The sequence below is a fragment of the Camarhynchus parvulus genome, chromosome 7, assembly GCF_901933205.1.
Source record: "Camarhynchus parvulus chromosome 7, STF_HiC, whole genome shotgun sequence".
Classification (NCBI taxonomy): Eukaryota; Metazoa; Chordata; class Aves; order Passeriformes; family Thraupidae; genus Camarhynchus; species Camarhynchus parvulus.
Window position 1 is genome coordinate 31,441,795 of NC_044577.1, and position 20,685 is coordinate 31,462,479.

General features: G+C 39.9%; 1 protein-coding gene across 12 annotated transcripts in view; it reads left to right on the plus strand.

The window, feature by feature from the left end:
* Nucleotides 1–157: 157 nt before the first annotated feature.
* Nucleotides 158–20,685, plus strand: part of R3HDM1 (R3H domain containing 1) — a 79,753-nt gene continuing 59,225 nt past the window's right edge. For 3 of the 12 annotated variants that reach the window (XM_030952251.1, XM_030952257.1, XM_030952258.1), the window contains exon 1: nt 193–578. The gene's annotated coding sequence lies outside the window, so the exon portion shown is untranslated. Of the gene's footprint in view, nt 579–19,074; nt 19,283–20,685 lie in introns of those variants that run through there. The other 9 variants (XM_030952263.1, XM_030952259.1, XM_030952261.1 and 6 more) reach the window with 8 other exon arrangements.

Sequence of the window (20,685 nt, forward strand, 5' to 3'; positions counted from 1 at the left end):
ACCCAGCGGAACCGGGGAGCTGCTGCTCGGAATACACCACACGCCCGGGATCAGGGGAGCAGCTCAGGCGCGGGTGAAGGAAAAGCGGCCAGAGCACGGAGCGGAGGCCGCGAAGATCCTGCACTGCTACAGCCGCGGGATCGCTCCATCTGCCCGCGGCCATGGGCTGCACGCAGGGGGCAGGCCTTGCGGTGCCGGTACGCCGTTCTTACTGGTGTTCACGGTTGTCTGTCAAGGCGCCCATGCCCTCCGATTGGCCGCCACCTTCCGGGCGGGCTCGGCTTCGCGTAAGCGCCGAGCGGCACCACTCAGCGGCGGCACCGGGGGGAGGGCGCCGCAACGTTTATTGGTCCGCAGGGCTGTCCATCAGCAGCGTCCCGCACAGCCATTGGTGGTGGCAGTCCGGGGGCGGGGCCTCTCTCCCCGCCGCGGCAGCAGCAGGAGGAACCAGAGCGGCGCTCGGCGCTGGGTTCGGCGCCCCTCGTGTGTGAGGAGCCGCCACCCGCCGGGCGCGGCGTCCCGGGAAGGAGCCCGAGTACGAGCCCGGGAAGGAGCGCTCCGCCCCGGTGAGGAGCCCGGTATGCCGCCGGGGAAGGCGCTGCGGCGGGCGGGGGTCGCAGTGCGCTGAGGGAGGAGGGGGGGCCGCGCCCGCAGTGCGCAGAGCGGGGGCAGCGCTGAGGGGGGGGCGGCCGCGGGGCCGGTGGGTGCAGCCCGGCTGAGGGTCACGGTCCGGCGGGGCCAGCCCGGCCCTTCCCCTTCCCTAATATAGCCAGGGCTGGCCGGGGTGGGACACAGGGTCTTCATCTATTATGTTTCCATTTTCTTAAAATTTCTGCCGCATGTTGGATAATTTTGCATGTGGGTATATCTACCATATTGTACTGTAAAGTGTAAGTAGACTTGAGAGCAAACTACGTCACGGCCTGGTTTTTACCATCTCTTTTAAAAACGTTTTAAAATGAGTTTTCAGCACCAAAGAAGGGTTTCACTTTATGGGGAAGATGGAGCGAGACAGAAAAAGAAGTGAGGAATAGCTGTTTCTTACATGGGTTCTAAGAATTCAGGTTATTCACGTGAAGAGATTTGCACACATCCTACATGTTGATGGATTTGTGTGATGCCCATAGAAAGCTGGATTATGAGGTGATGGAAAAAAACCAAAAAGAGTGGTGCACGCTTTGCTTAGGGTGCATTGCTACATAATACAGCCTGCCTTAGTGTTTGTTGTCTTGGAGTGGATCTGCTAATAGTCTTTAATTTTAAATTTTGATGCCCCCTTCTCATTGACCTGAAACCGAAGAGATCTTGTGTGCCCAAAGCAGAATAGGGAATGTGTTGGGTTTTTTCTCTTGCAGTGTCTGACACTGGCCTTTTTCCACTGAGGTATTAACCTGCAATTTTTAATGGGGTTGCTTTCTCATGTCTTGTCTTCCACAAGGAGTAATGTATTTGAGATGTGCTCTTTGGCTGAATATTAAGCAGCAGTTTTACAGGGCAGTGTGTCTTGTGAATGTTAGATTAGGAATATTTATTTACTGTTGAAGTGAAAGGTAAAATGAAGTTCTGATTATTTTTCAAAATATTTTTTTCAAATAATTTGCTATTCAGGAGGAGGAAATAGCAATGGAAGCACATTTTCTTTGACAGTCTTCCATTGGCTTGGCATGCACCTGATATTAAGCTTTTGTTTTGCAGTAAGTACTGTGATGTCAAGGGTTTGAGTATTTTGTAGAAATTAAGTAACTTATTGCTTCTCAATTTACCGAAGTCCCAATAGCAAAAATAATGTTAAGACGTGTGTCCATTTAAATCTTGGAAGATCAAAAATGTAGTACTTGTAACTGCACTTCTTGACCACTCTTTATTTTAGAAAACTGTAAATTGCTGTCAAGATCAACTAGTACTTTGCTAGTGAGTAAAACCAGATTTGACTAAATATCAGTAATTTTGAGGGGTGTGCAGTGTACTGGGTTAGGTTTGTCAGCAGTGCTCCAGAAATTATTTATTAAAGATTTAGGAAGGGTCAGCCACTAAATCTATTGCAGTGGTTGTCTGTTTGTATTTTAATTTTGTGTGTCTGTTAAGAGGAATAAAGGAAAAGTGGAGGGGACAGAGCAGAGTAATAGTACCATTCTCATCTTAAACACAATTCTGCTTCTGCCTTTTTTCTTCTTTTAACTTCAGGTTTTGGCTTTCATTTCTTCTCCTATTTCAGTATATTTACCTTACACCTTAGTCTTTATTTTGTATTGCTTGGTGAAAGTCTGTCCGTGAAACAGCTTCAAAGCAGCTGAATGGTTTGGGTCGAGTGCTCTAGGCTCAGCTCTGGTACAACGCAAATGCCGCGGGTTTGGGGTTTATTCAGTTAAAGTCACTTTGCTACAGTGGCCTCTGTTAATTCAACTTCATGTCTTTGTATCACCACTTTCACAAACCTACTTCTCCCCAGAGTTAATTTGCCTAAGAGATGTAGCAACCACATCTTTTTAAAATACTTTTATGTGTTTAAAGTTTCAAGGTGCTCTAGTCCAGACTTATAAAAGTAACTGATACAGTTGCGTTTTTTGGACACTTTAGGGAAAATCGGTCTTTTGACACCATGTTCTCTGAGTGAGGTATCAGGTAATGGAGCAACGTAAACTTTGACTTTGCTAAAATGTGGCATACAGTCCATTTTCTAAAAATCTTTTAAATATATTGACAGCATGGTTCAGATTCGGTGAGCTAGACGACTATGCTCCAACTTTTACATCCTGGATAAAAATATGAACCACCTTGGATGTCCTGATTAGTTGAAGTGATTTGCATCTGAAATTTTTCAGCGTGCTCGAATTCTCGTTTCAAAGATACGAAGGGAGTTAAGCAGCAGCCAGTACATACGAAGTGCTGTAATTCATGGGTGTGACAGCTAAGGAGCTTTCCATAGGAGTGGGAGAATATCCTGTAATCCTGCCACCACTGGGCTGCAGAGGTGTTGAGGCCAGTCAGGCTTTTGGTGGCAGTTTTCCCGTGTCCATCCCGCCTAGGAAAGGCCAGATAGAAATGACCCAGGGGGGGTTTGTTAAACGCCGCATTCCACGTGGAGCCTTTTAGTGATGGAAAGAGGAGTCGTTTGGCAGTGCAAGACCTGAATAATGAGGTCATTCACGCTGGATTCTTTAGGCAAGAAGAATCAATGTGAGTGCCTCAATGTGGTGCTTACTCTGGGTGATAGGTAGCGTCTGTGGGAGCCCATTAAAGCTGGGGTTATGTGGTTCTTGGTGTATCCTCCTTGGCTTTTCTCAGAGGTGGTGGACGAATGTGCTGTATAACAATGTCAGGAAATTTTGGGAAGCGGTGCTGGAAAGCTCTTTCTGGGAGATGGTAAGTCAGCAGCAGATGATGATTAAATATTGTTGGGAGAATGGCACTTTGGGCCTGCCTATTATCTTATTTTGATTTCATAATTTGTTGAAGAAGTATTTTAGAGGAAATAATGTCTGGAAACAGATTTATGAAGGGCAGCAGCCTTAATTACAGAACAGCCTGCACTGCTACTTTTGTGCATAAGTTAGTCTCCTGTAGTTTAATGTATGTACTATGAGAATCCTGTCAATGTGTCATTTTTTGATATGCACTTCTCTCCAATCTATAGAATTATGTTTCAAAAAATATTGGTTATTGCGTGTTCTGATCCAGACTGCTGAAACAAAGTGTAGATTTGAGATGGCTGTGAGATGCTTATTCCAGGGTTTCTTTTCTACTCGTTATCTTGGATCTCTGTAAGGAAATGGGGCATTACCTCTAAGCAGCCATTGGTTTCTGCATAAGCAATTATATACTACATTGTTCACCTGTCTTTTTCCATCTGCTGCTGAATTTTTGTTCTTTACTCTCCTTCCCAACATCAGCTCTTATTATTCTTTAATCTGTAACTTGAATTTGTGTATAAAATGGAATTCTGTCCCTTATTTAGCGCTCTTAACTTTTCTGCCCCCTCCTCAGGTTTGTTAGCAAGTGTGTAGTGCCGTGTATGAAAGATCTTTGTCCTGTATAGAGTGGTCTGAAGGCTAAAGCTTGTCAGGACAAATGCCATTAATATCTTTAAAGCTGTGACTACATAGCATAGCAGAGTTGCTCCTTCTATTTGAAACTATAGTTTTGGATAGCTTTCATCTCTGAGTCAAAAAATAACCTCGAAAATACATAAAGATAGAAGATACTATTGTTGGATTTAGTTTAGCAAAAATCCAGTCCTGAGTTTTGTGCTTTTCTAGAAAATGTACTGTATAATTGGTTAGCACTTAACCTGCCACAGTCGTTGAGAGAATTGTTCCCAGCCAAGTGAGGTGTGATACTTTGCTGTAGGTATTCAACTAAAGCATTTTAATTTATGTTAAGTGAAGCAAGACATAAATAGATGCAATACCTGCTGCTGTGCAAGAGGCCATCGTGGTGCCATATCCTTGGCTTTTTGTTCCTGCCCTCTGCCACCTCCTCTGCTCTGTTGAACGAGCTGTTACTGGGAGCACTTCCTGAACTTTTATCTGTGTAAGATGTAGGTCTCTTATTCTATCAAATTGAAGCATCTATTGGGAGACTTGGAGGAGCAGTTTAACTGGCAGATGGAGGAAATGGTGACTGGGAGTGAGATCAGTGACTTCTTTAGTGCAGCTGAGTCTGGAAAAGGCTGTTGGTGTGCAGCTGGTGAGTGAAGTTTGAACTAATTCGAGTGCTTCTGCCAACAGCAGATTGAGGAGTGTTCTCACAGTCCTTTCTCCTGTCAGAGCTTTGGGCATCAGAACCTCCTGCTGGTGCTGAGAAGCTGGGAGCTGTTGCATCATTGACCAATGCTGGATCCACAGACAGATTTCCATCTGTTTTCGTGTTCTAAGTGTTCTTGTGGAGATACAGCAGGAGTATCTCCTGCTGTAGGCATTTTGAGAGGCATTGGAAAATTGCTTGCTGGCTTAGATCAAATGCTGAGGTTTTGTACCCTAATGAGGCAGTAGCAAAATGAGTAAATCAGTTTGTGGAGAATTCCTGTCCATGTTATCACAGCATGATTTGAAGCGTTTCAACAGAAGGTACAGAAAAAAGCCTTTTTCCTTTAAAGCATTGTTAATCCCACAGTCTTTTGGATGAAGAGCTCCATTTCAGGTTCAGTGTGCTCTGTAGGTGTTTAAAAAGAGTACAACTTGCTGCTAGGATTAGAATCCTTTTCTCGCTTTCTTTTGTAATCCACTACATCTATTCCATAGCTTAAAGCAAGAACTGAGCCCTCACCAGTTTGTGTCTCCCCTCAGATACAGCTGGATTGGTTAGCAAAGTTACACACATTGGCAGAACTCAGACTCACAATAAAACCTGGTTGGCCTTTTTCAGCTAGTGGGTCTTTATCCTTCTTCCACTTGGGAAGTCAGACTAATTCTGAACAAGAACTTTTGGCTTTCTAAGGCAAAACCAAGGGAAACTGAATAATTTTCTTGTGTTAGGGATTGTTGCATATGCTTTAGTGGCAGAAACTGGTAAAATGACAATTAGATACTCATAGTATCTACTGATATTGTTTTTACTGTTAGAATTGACTGCAATGAGTCCTTAATTTTTACTTGTAATGAAGATGACACGTTATTAGTCTCTTAGTTTAGGTGTTGTGGTTTCTTCTTTGTTTCAAGCACATCAAAGTGATCTTTTCTGCATTTTCATTGTACTTAATCTCTAAAAAGGCTTCTAGCTGCTAGTTTGGTTGCAGCTGCATTATTGTCATGGAAAAATAAACTGCTCTTTGAAGGGTTTAAAGCTGTACCACAAAGCAGTGCCAGTTACTGCTCTGAGATGTCATCCCTGTGGTGTGGATTGGAGGAGGAAAAGGACTCCCAGTACTTGGAAAGCTGTTAAGTGACTTTATGGAAGCTGCTGTAGGAATGCTACTGCAGTCTGGTTAGACTTGTGGGCTAACAAAAGGATATGAATCTTTCACACAAACTGTTGTGTTAACTTATAAAAATGCTATGATGTTCATCCTAATACTTCGTGTGGGGATGTTTTGTTTTGCTCTAGTTTCAAATATTGGCTTCTGGAGAGAAACACTTGTTTTTATGTGAACATTCCTGTTACTGAGAGAAGGAACTGAGTCCAGACTGAGCTTATCTAGTAATGAATTAAATACAGAAGAATAAATAATACCATGTTGGAGGAAGATTTCTCAGCTTCAAATGGTACTGTTAGACTAAATTTTTAAAGCAGTAATATGAAAAGAATAAATGGTGTTACTGGGCTAACTCAGCTAATGCAATGTATGGTATTCCAACAGTTGGCTGTTCATCGTTGACCAGGATGACATGCCATTAGTTGCTACATAATCTTGTATTTCCTGACACTGCAAAGTTTGATTTGAAAATCACAAAGAGCAGTAGTCCTTATTAAGACCTGCATGTCAAAATTGTGGTGGAAGCTGTCCCAGCTCAGAACACCATCAGCTTTTTATCTGGCCTTTTCTGTTGAAATATTAGACAGTGTTAAAAACTGGGTTTCTGTCTGTCTTCCTTGGTCCATAGCAGTGTGAAAGCTTAAAATAATAATATTCCATAAAGATCAATAGTTATAGATGTGTAAATATTCTTTCAGTAACTCTTTCTTGTCCTCTTTTCCAGTATGCAATGAAATATAGATTACTTTTAAGTAAGAGACAGTTTAGCCTATTTGTAACATATGGAATAATTGGGGATGGGAAACCTTGAAGACTTTTCAGCTCTGTTCAGACAATGTGTGAATTCAGGCATGGTTTAGATCAGTGGTGATGATTCTAAAACGTGTGGTTTGACTGACAGGCTTGACATCACAGGGGTCTGATGGGGTTCTTTGTTGTCCATCTAAATATTTTGTGTCTGCACGCTGCAGAAAGGCAGCAGTGTCCTGCAGCTCTGTGTCACACCTGCCCAGCCTGGGGCTGTGTGTGATGAACTGACTGCTTTTGATATGAACAGTAAGAAAGTCCTGGTGCATGACGTGAGCAGGCTCAGCTCTAATCCTGCTCATAACTTATTAACCTTGGGACTCTGCTGTTTGCAGTATCAGGAGCTGGTTTCTGTGTCCTTATTTTATTCACGTCTGCAGTTACCTCCTTATAGTGGCAGTGACTCTAAAACTTCTGAAATATGTTTGACATATGTAGGTTAGATGCAGGCATGGCTTCTATATGGAACATGGATTCTCACATATGTTTGATGTTATGAGACAGACTCCCATATAAAACATGGGAGGACATAAAACTCATTGTAAATTATTCTTTGAAATCTTTAGAAATAAAGTACTAGTAAGTGGACTTTTTCCAGTTCCTTTCAATTTTAAGGAAAAATTCTTGATCCTAAGAAGGCTTCTTAACAGGCTTTTGAAAGCAAAATCTGATGGAAAAAAAATTCCAGTTGTTTCCCACTGAATCTAGGCCACTCGGGTACCTTGGTATTAAATAGCAGTAATTATCAGTAAAATAATGGAATGTTTGTGGAAAGGATGCAACTCATTGCATTGTGCACTGCTTGAATGTGCCTGAGGACTGAAAGGACAGACTCTGGGTCATTTAGTCCAGTCCCTTCTTCTTACAGAAATAATGCTTTCATAACTGTGTCAAACTTTATTTAATGTTAATTAAATCGCTGGTTATCTTCTTGCATGCTGAACAGCAGTTGTAAAATCTGGTTGTGATATCTACTGGCCTCCAGCTTTGCTGACTTTGGAAAACTTACAGGCGCATGGGTTTGTGGTAAAGTTTTTCTCCAGATTAAGTAGCTCTTCTATCTATCTGTTATCTACTGCAGCCACATGAAATTAAGTTTTCCATACAAGTTTTTATCAGTGCAAATACCATTCTCCATATAAGGCCTTAGCAGGGCTTTATTAGAATGGCATTTTTGTAGCTTTGCTGAGAATAAATTGAATGGTAGTTACATCTTTAAAATTTGAATTTTCTTAATCTTTATTGTCTCTGCTTTATCAGTTTCCTCTATAATACTACATGTAATTTAAATAGATTAGGCCTCCTCCATTTGTTTTTCCTAGGAGCTATAACTTTATTAAATGGAACTATTTGGCACAATCTCTGCTACAATGTTTTTCTGTCAACTCATTTTCTGTTGACTTTGGTGCCTTTAATTCACTCTTTCCTTTAAAACTTGTTTAGAAGCCAGGCATAGTTATTTTTTCCTCATATTTAGTTCAGTGCTTTTTTTCCAATGCCAAATGATACCATCACGTATTTTGTACTGTTGAAAAAAATCTCTTCTTTGGGACTTGTGATATGATGAGAGGCTTCTGATTTTCTATAGTTAGTGGGTATGGTGTCTTCAGCACTTATTTTCTGAATCTTATTTTTCCTTTGAATGTACTCTTTCCAATTCAGTTTTAGATGTGCTGTAGTGGGTTTTTGGTGTACTTGTTCTTTTTCTGTTTGTAGGAATAATGAATCTTTTGTTAGAAAGTTCTGACTCAGGGTGGAGCTTGTGTCTGACTTCCAAGGCTTACCTTTTGGTTGGTCAGTATATTTTGGAGTGGCTTTTATTTTTGGTTTTGTCTGTTTCTGAGTTTTGTTTGGTTGTTTTGGTTTTTTTTTTCCCCTTCCTCTGCATTTATTCTTCCAGCTAAATTTGTGGTTATTCATATTAAAGGTCTTTCTTCCCTTCCCAGCTTCTTTTCCCTGTGCCTTAGGGAGAGCAAGTTCCATAGGTATTTTACAGATGATTCTTTACACACATAATGTTGTTAAATGCTACATAATATACATTAAAACATGTCAATAAATTCTAATGTAACTGTGTGTTGTATATCTTTATAAGGAAATGATATGTCAAGGACAGCCTGATTATCCTCAATCCCTGGATTGTTGTAGCCTAAGACTATGTCAAAGTCCCTGTCCTGAATTGCCTGTAAAGCAAAGCCTTTTGGTCAGAGAAATGCAGGATTCTAATAATTATTAATAGATACCCTATTAATAATTAATAATCCTCTGCTTAAGTATTCTGACTACATGAATAAGATTCTTTGGGATTGACTTGTTCAGTGGTTGAGCAGTGTTAAAATTGCTATCTCTTTAAAAAATTGCTATCTCTTTAAACCTTCTCCCTTCCTTACCCCATCTTTGGTCCCACAGAGAGTGGCTGTAGCCCTTCTGGTCTGCTTACACTTTCAGAGCGTGTTAGGCAAAGCATAATACAAATGTGAAAAATCTGACATCCAGAAAGATTTTCTATCCTGTTTTTTTAAGCTTTCAAAACCTTTCTGCTCACAGAATTGGGTGTTAGTGCCTGTGTTCAGCTTGGGAACAGTGTATTTGGATTTTGTATTTTGAGGGTGAGTATTTTTCTTCTGTCTCCTTCTTGGACACATAACCTTTGAAGTATTCTTGAAGAAGACAATGGTCCTTATTTTTTAATTTCCTCATGCCTTTATACTTGTCCAAAAAACAGCTTTCAAGAAAATTTCTCAAAGAAATTCACTAAGTTCTAACGCACTGTATTAATTTCTCATCTAAATTCTGAGTTACGAAATCCTTCAGAATATAAACTTAGTGGTGGTAGTATTAGTCCTATGTTTATACTTTTTTTAATAAAAAAAATCCATCATACTGTAAACCAAATCTTCATTAAGTTAGATTTTCCTTCCCCCATCCCCTCTAAGGAGAGATACAGTGTTTGGGTCAGGTAAGTTTCTTGTTTCATTGACCATGCCATGAGAAAGGAGCCTGTCCTCACAAAAACTGGAATTGCTAGCATTGCTTCTTGCTGACCACCCTCTGGCTGCTTAGGAAGATGAAATATCTGTGCAAGGCATGAGTTCCATGGTGGCAGAATGTGATGCTGCCTGGTTTTTTCAGCTGGGGAAAGGAGGAATCCGTTCTCTGTCTCCCTTTTGCCTGGGTCCAGGCAATAAGGCTGCTGATCTGATGATGATGATGTATTTTCAGAAGTGTTCATAAGGAAGTAACAAGATGCTCATTTTATTCTACTTTGCCTTGTTGCCTGGATCCTCAGTTTTGAGATCTAAGATGATGCTTAAGCCGCTGTTCCATGAGGCATCATATTAGTGAGGCAATTGTGTTCTTACCTCCCTCTGACCAGAAAGTGGAACAAAGGAATTTACAGGATTCAACTGCAATGCAGGGAGCTGCTCAGCTCTGGCTGTTAAACCTGTTAAAATGAAGCTGCTGGGGAGGACAGCAGCTCATTTATAAACAATGCTGGAAGGGCAGCTGTAAGAATCCAGTACTTTAATCTTCTGTGAGTTCAGCTGTCTCTGCTGGACATTCTGCTGGAATTGCTTTAGCTGTAGCCTCATTCAAGAAGCCTTGCTGGCATGGAAGCCTTTGCTGGTAAAGCTTGACCAGGTGTCATACAGTGAGATTTCACTGGATGAACTTAGTTTAAAACCTTGTTCTAGGTGTCTGTGAGGTGTTCAGGTCTGGCACATGTGATGACAGCACAGTTTAACACGTAACTTGTTCCAGGCCCTGTCCTCAGATTAGAAAATCAGATAAACAATCTCATACAGTGCATAACAGAATCATGGAATCATTTAGGTTGGAAAAGACCTCTAAGATCATAGAGTCCAACACTTCCCTCAGCACTGCCAAGCGCACCACTAAACCATGACCTCAGTTGCCACATCTGCATGTCTTTTAAATCCCTCCAGAGATGGTGACTCTACCACTTCCCCAGGCAGCCTGTTCCAATGCTTGACACTTTCCATGGAGAAAATTTTCTTAATATCCATCCTAAACCTGCCCACCAGCTTGAGGCTATTTGCTCTTGTCCTGTTGCTTCTCTCTGGGAGGAGACTGACCCTCACTGTCCCACAGCTTTCTGCTAGGGAGTTAAAGGGTGATAAGGCCTCTCCTGAGCCTCCTCTTCTCCAGTCTAAACACCCCCAGCTCCCTCAGCCACTGCTCTCAGGACTTGTGCTCCAGACCCTTCCCAGCTCTGTTCCTTCTCTGGACACACACCTGTACCTCGATGTCTTTCTCATGAGGGGCTTCATGGAGAATTGAGAGTATTTATCAAAATTATATCAAATGATTAGATTATCCATCTTTTACTGTGTTTTGGAAGTTTTTCTGGTAATGTCAGCTACCTGTAAAAGAGCTCTGTAGTTTATTATGAACATATGTATATGTATATACGAACATTCATATACAGTTGTCTTGTGTGGCATGTGAATTTATATCTCAATACACAGACTCTGTTACTCTCTGAAAACTGGGAACTTAACTGAAAATAGCTACAAACCTTACTGTTTTATTGATATTTAAAACAGATTTGTGACAAAAAGCCTCAAAGGTAGATCAGGTTTGTGATTTTTGCATATATTACAGTCTCAGGGAACTCACAGAGAGAAGCAGTTCAGTCTTAGAGTAAGTTAAAATAGTTATTTTCTGTCATGTTCATCAAAATAATAATATTACAGCTGGCCTTGTCCAGATACCCAAACCTTTGCTGACCAACTAATCAGAAACTTGGACATCTGTTAGTGGTGGTTAGTAATAGCTGAGTTGAAAGTTTTAAATTAACAAAAATTTTGCCAAATCTTGCTGCCATTGTTTTTCAAGCGATAGACTCTAGACTGCCCATTAGACTTCCTTCCATAACATTTTATATCTGGCAAAACTCCTGCTGTGGATGGGCATGATGAATAAAGCACTTCCAGTTCTCTTCTGTTAGTCTGGTCCTTACTTAATAATCGCCAAGATTTGATCCTTTCCCTCTGGAATTATTGAATCTGTACAAGGAGAATCTTGGGTAGAAAGTTAGATTTAGTTTTGAATTAGAAAAACTGCTTTTTAAAATTGTGTATTTTATCCAAAATAACTGCTTTTGCTTCTTTATGCCGGAGGTGTGAGACTAGTGATCTTGCCTTACATAGCATGTTAAAACAGAAAAGAGATGCATGTCTAGAACTTTGATAAATATTCTAGACAATGTATTTAGTATTTCCATTTGTGGTGCTGGAATAAGGCTACTGCTTTTCAAAATCTCACTATTCTGGATTACATATAAATAAGTCAGGAATCGAAGATCTTTGTATATTGCCACCTGCTCATTATTCAGAAATTCTTGTTACAGTCTGCTGTTGCCCTAGCAACATTCTGAAAATTAGTGTTGCATCTATGAAAAAGCTTTTGTTTATCTAGCAAAGCCCACTAGCCAATCTGTATTATTGCATGCTGCATCTCAAGTGATGACTCCAGGCCCCAGCCCTAACTGTTTAAAAAATAATGATTTCCTTTAATGTAACATTAATTGAAAATTATTATCTTAATTTTTTTTCCTACCTAGTCATAGATAATTAAACATGATGCTGATTTTGTTTAAAGTCCCTTTAGGGTCTGATGATGCCATTATATCATCTGAGTGGAGATGCTTGACTGTACAGATATGCAAGAAAGTAAAAAATCACATGTTGACTCCTAGTGTTCTTAGGAGCTCCTCCCTGTCTCTCCTCCCATCTCTCTCCTTGCCCTCCTTTCTCCTACTCCCTGTTGAATTCTACATTAAAAGTCAGATCTTGTTTAACCTTAAGCACTTTTGAATTTAAAAAGATTTTTCTTATGAAGTTGACATTAGCCAAGTTTGGGGCAGGAGTAAGGGTGGTGTTAACAAAGTCCTTGAAAGTGTCAATGCCACAGCTAACACAAGTTTCAACTGCAGCACTCACTGCTTTAGGTTGAACGTGTTTATCTCAGAAGATTTACTTTTAGAACAAAATTGAGGAGGAAGACTGATAAGCTGGATCTTATTTTTCCCAGAAACAAAAATTACTTGAAAAACAACATTAAAAATACTGTTCCTTCCAAATCCCCTCTCTTGTCATGAAGCAAGGGAAAAGCTCCCCTTTGTCCTGTGTGTTCAGACAGCAAGTCTTGGTAGTCAAGCCTGCAGTTCCTGTCATTCCCTCCTGTGGGTGGAAGGTAAGACATGCCTGCTCTGAGAAAATCTGCCTTACCTCTTGTCTTACTTGACCTGTTGATTTTCAGATTCAGAATTCCAGAGGAGAATAAAGACTTCTGGTAAATTGACGAGCTGTAGTCCAACTTCATTTGAAAAATACAGATTTGTTGAGGCTCTCACATCTCCCTTGGTTTAAACCAGTGTTCTTTAGTCTTTTGCCTCTGAGGTACTTAAGAATTGGAATTGAAATGTGAGATTACACTGAATTGCTCATTGTGATTTCAGCTGAAGTCTCCTCTCCTCTTGCTTTTAGGCACCTGGCACTGAAGCCCTGTTCCCATGCTCTAATTGTTTAGAATTTTTGGGATGATAACACAAGTTGTGCTACCCAAACGTAGAATTTTGTAAACATGAGTGAAGTCCTATTGTTTGGGTTTTTGTTATTCTGGGGGTAGACTTTATTATTTGGGAACTTGTATTTTCTGCTGTCCCTTTGCAGAAAATAACCCTGGTTTAGTATAAACAGGTTCTTACAGTTCTCTATTCTCATTTTTGTGTTCACAAAACTACTGGCCATTTTTTTCTGGAATAGACAAATCCTTTGTTTTGTTGGTTGCTTGATAGCGTCTGTACCAAAAAGTACCGTTCACACCCCCTCAACATTCTCATCCCCTGCTACGTGTGACAGATTTTCTTATGGGGGGAAAAAAATATTGGGAGAAAACCAGAAAAAATAGATCCAGTGAAATAACACAAGTTTGTTCTGACTGTTGGTTCTAAGGCAGATCTGTGGTTTTAAAGAATTCCTGTTCAGCATGTGGGGCCTACATATGCCCGACCCATGGTGTCAGTCCACTTATGGGGTCACTTATGGAGAAGCTCAGAGGAAGTTTTTCATGGATATTATATTGTGTTCAAACCGTTGCTTTTTCATTATAAAACCAAAGCATAATAAATCTCTTGGGTGAGAGCATATTACAGCTTTTGCTTTCAGACAGTGAAGATGACCTTAAACTCCAACCTCTGAATAGCTTAATTTTCTGCTTATCTAATGCCTGGCATTTAGATGCGACTGAATAAAACAGAAGGTCTAGAACAGTCTGAATTTAAACTGCAGTTCAGGAAAAAGTTAATATCAAGATATTAATGCAAAACTAGACATGGTGTGTTCATTAGGTGAATGAATTTTTCATCTTTAGACTAAACTTACAATCACTTAATTTTCTTTTATTTTTGTTCACAACAAAGTAAGATTGTAGTGAAAATGGGAAGGTTCTTGAAAGGGTTATACACCCAGTTTTTAGATGTAAGAGTGAATGAAAACAATAGTAGGAACAACTGGAGGTGGAAGGACAGAAATTACATTGATAAAACATGTGACAAAGCCAAGTAAGTGATCTTTAGTCTTCCTTTGTAATATATTCACTCCTTGGTTTAGCATGAGCCATTACTCAGTTGTTTGCTTTACTGTAGAAGCAATACTTTGGTTTTCATTTATTAAGCAGCAATGTTTTCTGTAGATGTCAAAAATCAGTCTGTGGCTGAATATAATCTCAGTGGTTCTTATTTCAAATTATGGAGATTGGCCAGAGTTCTACTGGTAACATTTTTTCCCTTTCTTGTGTAACACAATTATCTAGCACACAGAAAATTAGAAGTACAGGTTTTTGAAATGTGTTCTAGTGTGCTTTCTGGAGGGAAATAAGATAGTTGGTGGCTTGGGGGTTGTTTTTTGCTTCACTAAGCATTACTTTAAGGACCATAGTTAATGGAATCAATGGCTACCTCAGTACTCTAGGATCATCTTCTACTAGAATTTGCTTTTTCCTAAGTTGTTCTCACTCCTTGAGTAAGCAGGAGATAAGAGTTGCCTTGTTCAAGAGGTGAAGAATTGGACAGAATATATCTTTTGGCTTCTGTAACTGGTCCCAAAAACATCCCTCCCACATCTTTTGTGAACTTTGAGAGATGCCAGGTTTGGTTGGTGGTTTTTTCCTTTTCAAAGTCTGTGAATGTTACTCCTTTTTAATTATTTGCAACTTTTTACTCCAGCTAACACCAAAAGTTTACTTACACTCCGAGATACATTGATTTTTTTCAATAGGTTGCTATAATGAGTACTTGTAGAGAGATCTTTAATATTGAATTCTGTGAAGCCTTGAAATATTATTTTACAGCTTACTTTTGTACTGTTCCTCTAGAATTTTTTAATTAATGGTAAGTTAATCTTTGACCTACAATCAGCCCTACAAACAGACCCACCAGACAGACGCTTGCTCATTTGGCATCCATTGTCCAGAATGTATTTGAAAAGTAATTTCATTTAGTCTTGAAGACTAGCTCTGCACAGTCAGTGTTTGGGGATTGTTTGTATTTCGGGTTTTAGCTTAAAATCTCCTGTATTTAGACTTGGACAAGACCTTGTCATCATGTAGTAACCATGGCTAAAAGGTGACTGGTGTCTAAACAGATATTTATGCTTGTAAGAGTGAGGGTATATTTTATGTCCTAGAAGAAAATGAAACCACCAGAGAAAGATATTTATTTCAGCTTCATCACTATGCTGTCTAAACTGGGTTTGTGGTGCAAAGGAATGAAATTGCAGTGCTTGTTTCTGCTTTCTTGGAAGTGAGAGGTTTTTATAGGGAGATGATATGAACTAAATAAGAATAGACCTTCATGACCAATCTGGACTTAAACAATTTCTCTTAGGATAGACATAAATATATTTCTGTCCAATCAATTGTTAAAGAGTTACTAGCAGAGTAACTGTTCAGAAGAGACTAATCAGTCAAGTGGATGGAACTTGGAGTAGTTACAATATGGCTTCACATGATGCTTCTGGTAAGCTCATATGGGTGGGACAAGCTCTCTAAATGTCTCCCTTTCTCACATAATGAGAAAAGCTGCTTTATTTCCTCTAGATTTATAGATAAATTTCATTTTGGAATTGGGATAAGTAGTTGAGATATCTCATTCTAGTATTTTTTCAAGCTTTTTGTGTCTCAAACTTTTTCTTAAATATCTTCTGGTTGGTCCAGGGGCTGACTTTTTATTTTGGTCTCTAAAAATCTTCAAAGAACTAATTTTCTTTCTTATCCTTTTCTTTCTTCTAAATGGAAAGGCTGTTGTCAGCTAGAACATTTCAGTGTGTGTGTACTTCTCCAGGAGTTTGTGTCCTGCCTTTTCAGTCCTGTAAGTCTTGTTGGGATCTGTTTTGGAGCAAAGGGGTCCTTGTGCCTCAAGTGCTTGGATATTGCAGAGCCAGGAACATCTTCCTGAGTGTACCCTATGTAGCAGAGGCTTTTTATCAATTGGGATTTCTGTCTCTGTGTCAGTATTCCTTTTTCAGTTTTAAAGAAATTTTCATTCAGGACAGTCCAGTCTTTTCTACTCTGAATCAGCCACTGGTTTGCAGACACTTGATGGTGCACTTTTGCCTCTCACTGAGTTGTGTTTGTTATGAGATTAAAAAAAATAAAGATTCATTTTTATCACTTACATACTGTAGTTTTAAGTACAACTATGAGAGAGGGTATTGTTTTGTCAGGAAAATGGCTTTGAAGAGGTGGTGTTGCATATCTTTGCTTTTTTTCTTAGGTCTAGAATTCTTCCTCCTTTGGCAAGCATCTGATTGCTTTCTAGACTGTTTTTCTTTTATCTCTTGAATACCTGGCTTGTATATTTCATCCGTGCTATGGCTTTGAAATTTAAATTGAATTTAAACATTTTATTTGCTCATCTGTTTTTGAGCTTATGATGCCTATTCTGTTAGATGGTATTTCAGCAAATGTAATTGTGTGTGTTTGATAATGGAGATACAATTTACATGTTTTGAGTTAACTTAGTCAATCAAGTCAGGGTTGCAATTGTAAATCAGCCCTGAGTGCTCCAACTCCTCTTTCCTATAAAGAAGGCTATAAGTTTTTAGTGCTCTTAAGCATATTAATTATGTATCTTGACTAATTTAAGGGAGAAATTACAGCATTCTTTTTATGATATTTTATTCCAGTTGTTTACCTGTTTCGCATACGTTAGCATGTTATGCCTGTGTTCATTTGCGCTTTGTATAAAGGCAGCAATAGAGCTGAACACACAACATCAGCTGGGTGTTTATACAGTCCATTTCTGATACAGGAACATTTCAGGTAAAGAGAGCTATTTCAGTTTTTAATCCATCACTTAGAGCAGACCAGCACATGTATGTAGGGGATAAAAAGATTTTGATTATGAGAAAGTAAACCCAGACCAGTCTATTCTCTCCTTTAGGATGAGTCTCCAGGGTAGGAGTTCAAGAAGCCCCAACTCTTCATAATGTGTGGGTGTGTGAGTTTTAGAAAAATTAACAACAATGTTCCTAGAGCCAGTGCAGAGTATAACAACAGGACATTGCTCAGTTCTTTCTCCATTGGGTACGACTTTATTTCCTGTTTGAGGCTAGCTGCATCTTGATGCTGATCTTCCTGATTATAAAAGCTCTCCTAGGTGTTCTGCCGTGGTGTATGTGAATACCAAATCTGATTATAGCACTAGCCAGACATGCACAGCAGACACATTTTCCCAGTGTTGTGTGAGGAGACTGCTTAAAAGATTATTCTGACATTAATGTAATCTGTATAATGTGTTCAGAAACTGAAAACTATTCTCTTTGGCAGCATTCAGAGTATGGACCATGCAGTAAATGGCTTGTGCACATAGGTGGTCGCTTATTTGGAATTCATTTTACAATTAGGAAAATAAAAGTAATTTTCTTGTCTAGCATCCTGCTGAGGAAGCCTTTTTCATGAGAAGTAGTGCTCCCATTACAGACCAGCTGGAACCTATGTAAAAATAGCAAGGGCCTCCCAGAATTATGCCTTTTGTATGTATTTTCCTCGAGTTTGGGATGGGATCTCAGGGATGATCCCATGATGAGGTGGGGAGGGAACTGGTGTGTAGAGGAGGGGCATAGCCAGCAGTGACACTGAACTCAGTGCATAAGAGAAAAGCAGGGATTCCAACAACTGCTGTCTTCAGCTAAATCAAAAAGATTGACTTCCCCCCGTATGATGTTGCTGCTCAAGGACGACAGCCAAGATGTGTGGAGTGTGTGACACTGCCGTGTGTGGGCAGAAAGAGTGGAGGCTTTAAAGATGGAGCACAGAGGTGGCACAAGAGGGAAATAGCAGGCATAGAAAGATTAAGATCTTCTGCAAACTGCAGCAGTCTCAATATCAAATGATGTTTTTATATATGATATATATTTTATATTTATTTATTTATAAAAGCTATTTTAGTACTGAGACTGCTGCAGTCTCTGACAGGTCTAAATCTTTCTATGGTTGATTTAGATTTTTTATTTCCTGTGTTTGTTACATTGTAGAAATGAGTCTGTCTATATATATATATATATATATATATATATATATATATATATGTGCGTGTGTATGGTTTTTTAATCTTGTCACTTAAATATACAGGATACTGATCTCCTGTTTGGCAGGGATTGCAGCCTCCCGAGCTTGTAGTTCCTCTCTCTGGAGCCTGCAGATTAAAAACACTGCCCCATTCTCCTTCCAGCCTAAGTTGGTGTGCAGGATCCCTCGGAGAGGTCTCTGGAGAGTCCAGGAAGGGGATTATGATTATCAGTGTTATCGGTGTGCAGCAGTGCTGCTGAGCATGGGGTGATGCTGCAGCTGGTAGGCATAGAGGTTTCTCACAAGCAGCAAAACTGCACACTGCTGGTCTGGGCACTGCTTTTGGAAGCATGATAATTATCGTAGAACTGGCTTTTTTTTTTTTACTCCTCTGTTTTAGACGACGTTTTTCTTCCATATTTGGGTTCTGATAGTGGGTATGTGCCAGTCCAGAAAATTATCATAGCATTCATTCTGCCAGTGACAAGTGTGTTTATCTGCTGGCACTGAGGACTAACTTACTGATGACTTTTTGTGTTGTGTTCACAATGCCAAAGCAAAGAAATAAAGCTGTCTAGAGAGGAATTAATGTCTTTACAGTACGAATGTTTTTGCCCTGCTTCTTTGTCACATCAAAATTCTCGCAGCGTGGTGTAAACTTCAATTTTAGAGTAGTCTGACTGTTCATGGAGAAAGCGATTAAAATGCGTCCAGCCATTTTCTAGCAGCCGGAGAGCTTCGGGATGTTGTGAATTGCCGAGGAGGAGCTCCCTGGGTGGCGGTGCTGGGTGACAGTGGCAGTGCCAGCGCGGCTCCCAGCTGTGCCTTCCCATTGTCTCCGCGGCTCCGGGCAGCGCCGCCGCAGCGCCGGGCGGCCGCTCCACCTCCACGGGCACCGCTGAGCCCCGCCGGAGGATGGAGAGCACGCCCCGGGGCTGAATAATGGAGCAAAATGCTGAGAGCACGCAGGTATGTGAGCCCTGGAACAGGGCATCCAAACGCTGCCTGAGAGGAGAAGAATAAAATGTCTCGAGACAAATTGCAGTTTGCCTTTGGTTTCCCTTTTCCCACAAAAGCCATTCTAGGCCTAATCAGTTTGCAGAGATCATTAGCATCCCTAAATCTCTTCCTTCTTTAAACATTGACTTAAAAAAGACTTTTTCTTACATCTTATTTAATAATGGCATTTTTGCTAATTTTTATTTACTGGGTGTTTTATTTGTGCTGTGGTTGGAAAACCATTAAAAATATCTCTGCTAAAAGAATTTCCCAAGGTGGCAGAAATGGGGGAGATGCCTAATTTTCTTTTGCCTGCAGGGTTTTTTTTAAAGTGTTACTGTTATCTCCATTCCAATGAGGAAGTACAAGCAAGCTTATTTGTTTTTTTGTAAAGATAAGTTTCGAACTGAAAATAGTATTTTTAGTAGGCTATGTGAAAATGTTTTTTTCCTATGCAGTTGATGACTGTCTTGTGTTGTGGACCAAATGTCTTTTTGTTGAGATAACAAGTAATTTTGGATGGCTGTTAAACTGATGACATTTGATTCCATAAAGATCAGTCATTTAATTTTTATCAAATTTCTGCACTATCAGAACTGCTGACATCAGACCTGCTGTGGTTTTGTTACAAATTAAGCAAAAATACACTGCTAGAGGATTAAAATTTGTAGGGTAGACAGTTTTGAAATTGTGATTTGTTTTTGCCTGATGTTTGGAATCACCAGATTTTGAAGCAGCCAGATGATGCTTGTGTGCATGGTGGTGATGTGGTGTGGTATTTGTGAAGCTGTGGCAACAGAACATAGGTGAGAGCATTGATAGTGCCCCAAGGAAAGTTCTGTCATGGTCCTCTTGTTTGCTTTGATGATTTTTGTCTTCATTTTATGCAGAGATGGTACAGTAATTTACCAAGTTAGTGAATTTTGTTATAAAATGGAAAGAAAGGGCCTATTAGAGTTGGTGCTTTTGCTTCTTAATTTTTTTGAAAACTTAACCTCTTTGCATAATCTCGAATGACTTAGGGTCCTAAACAGAATCTTTAACCTTGTCTGGTCACTCCAAGAGTCTGTTCCTACCATCCACTGTTGAAATTTGTGTCAGTTTTAGAGACAGTTTTTCATGTTACTGATTGAAATATGATGGTTAGCTTAGATATTCTAAGAATGAAAGCTGATTTATGTACAGAAAATTGTTAGCTGCTGTATGCAGTTGTGGATGACTTTTTCTAAATGAAATGGAGATTGGTGTCTTAAGAAAGCTGCTATTTGGAGAATCTCCACTAGAAATAGTCACAGGCAATGCTTCACTTCATTTACTTAAAATAGCTGGGGGAAAAAAATCAATCTTTGACTATTTTAAGGTTTTAGTTTGCT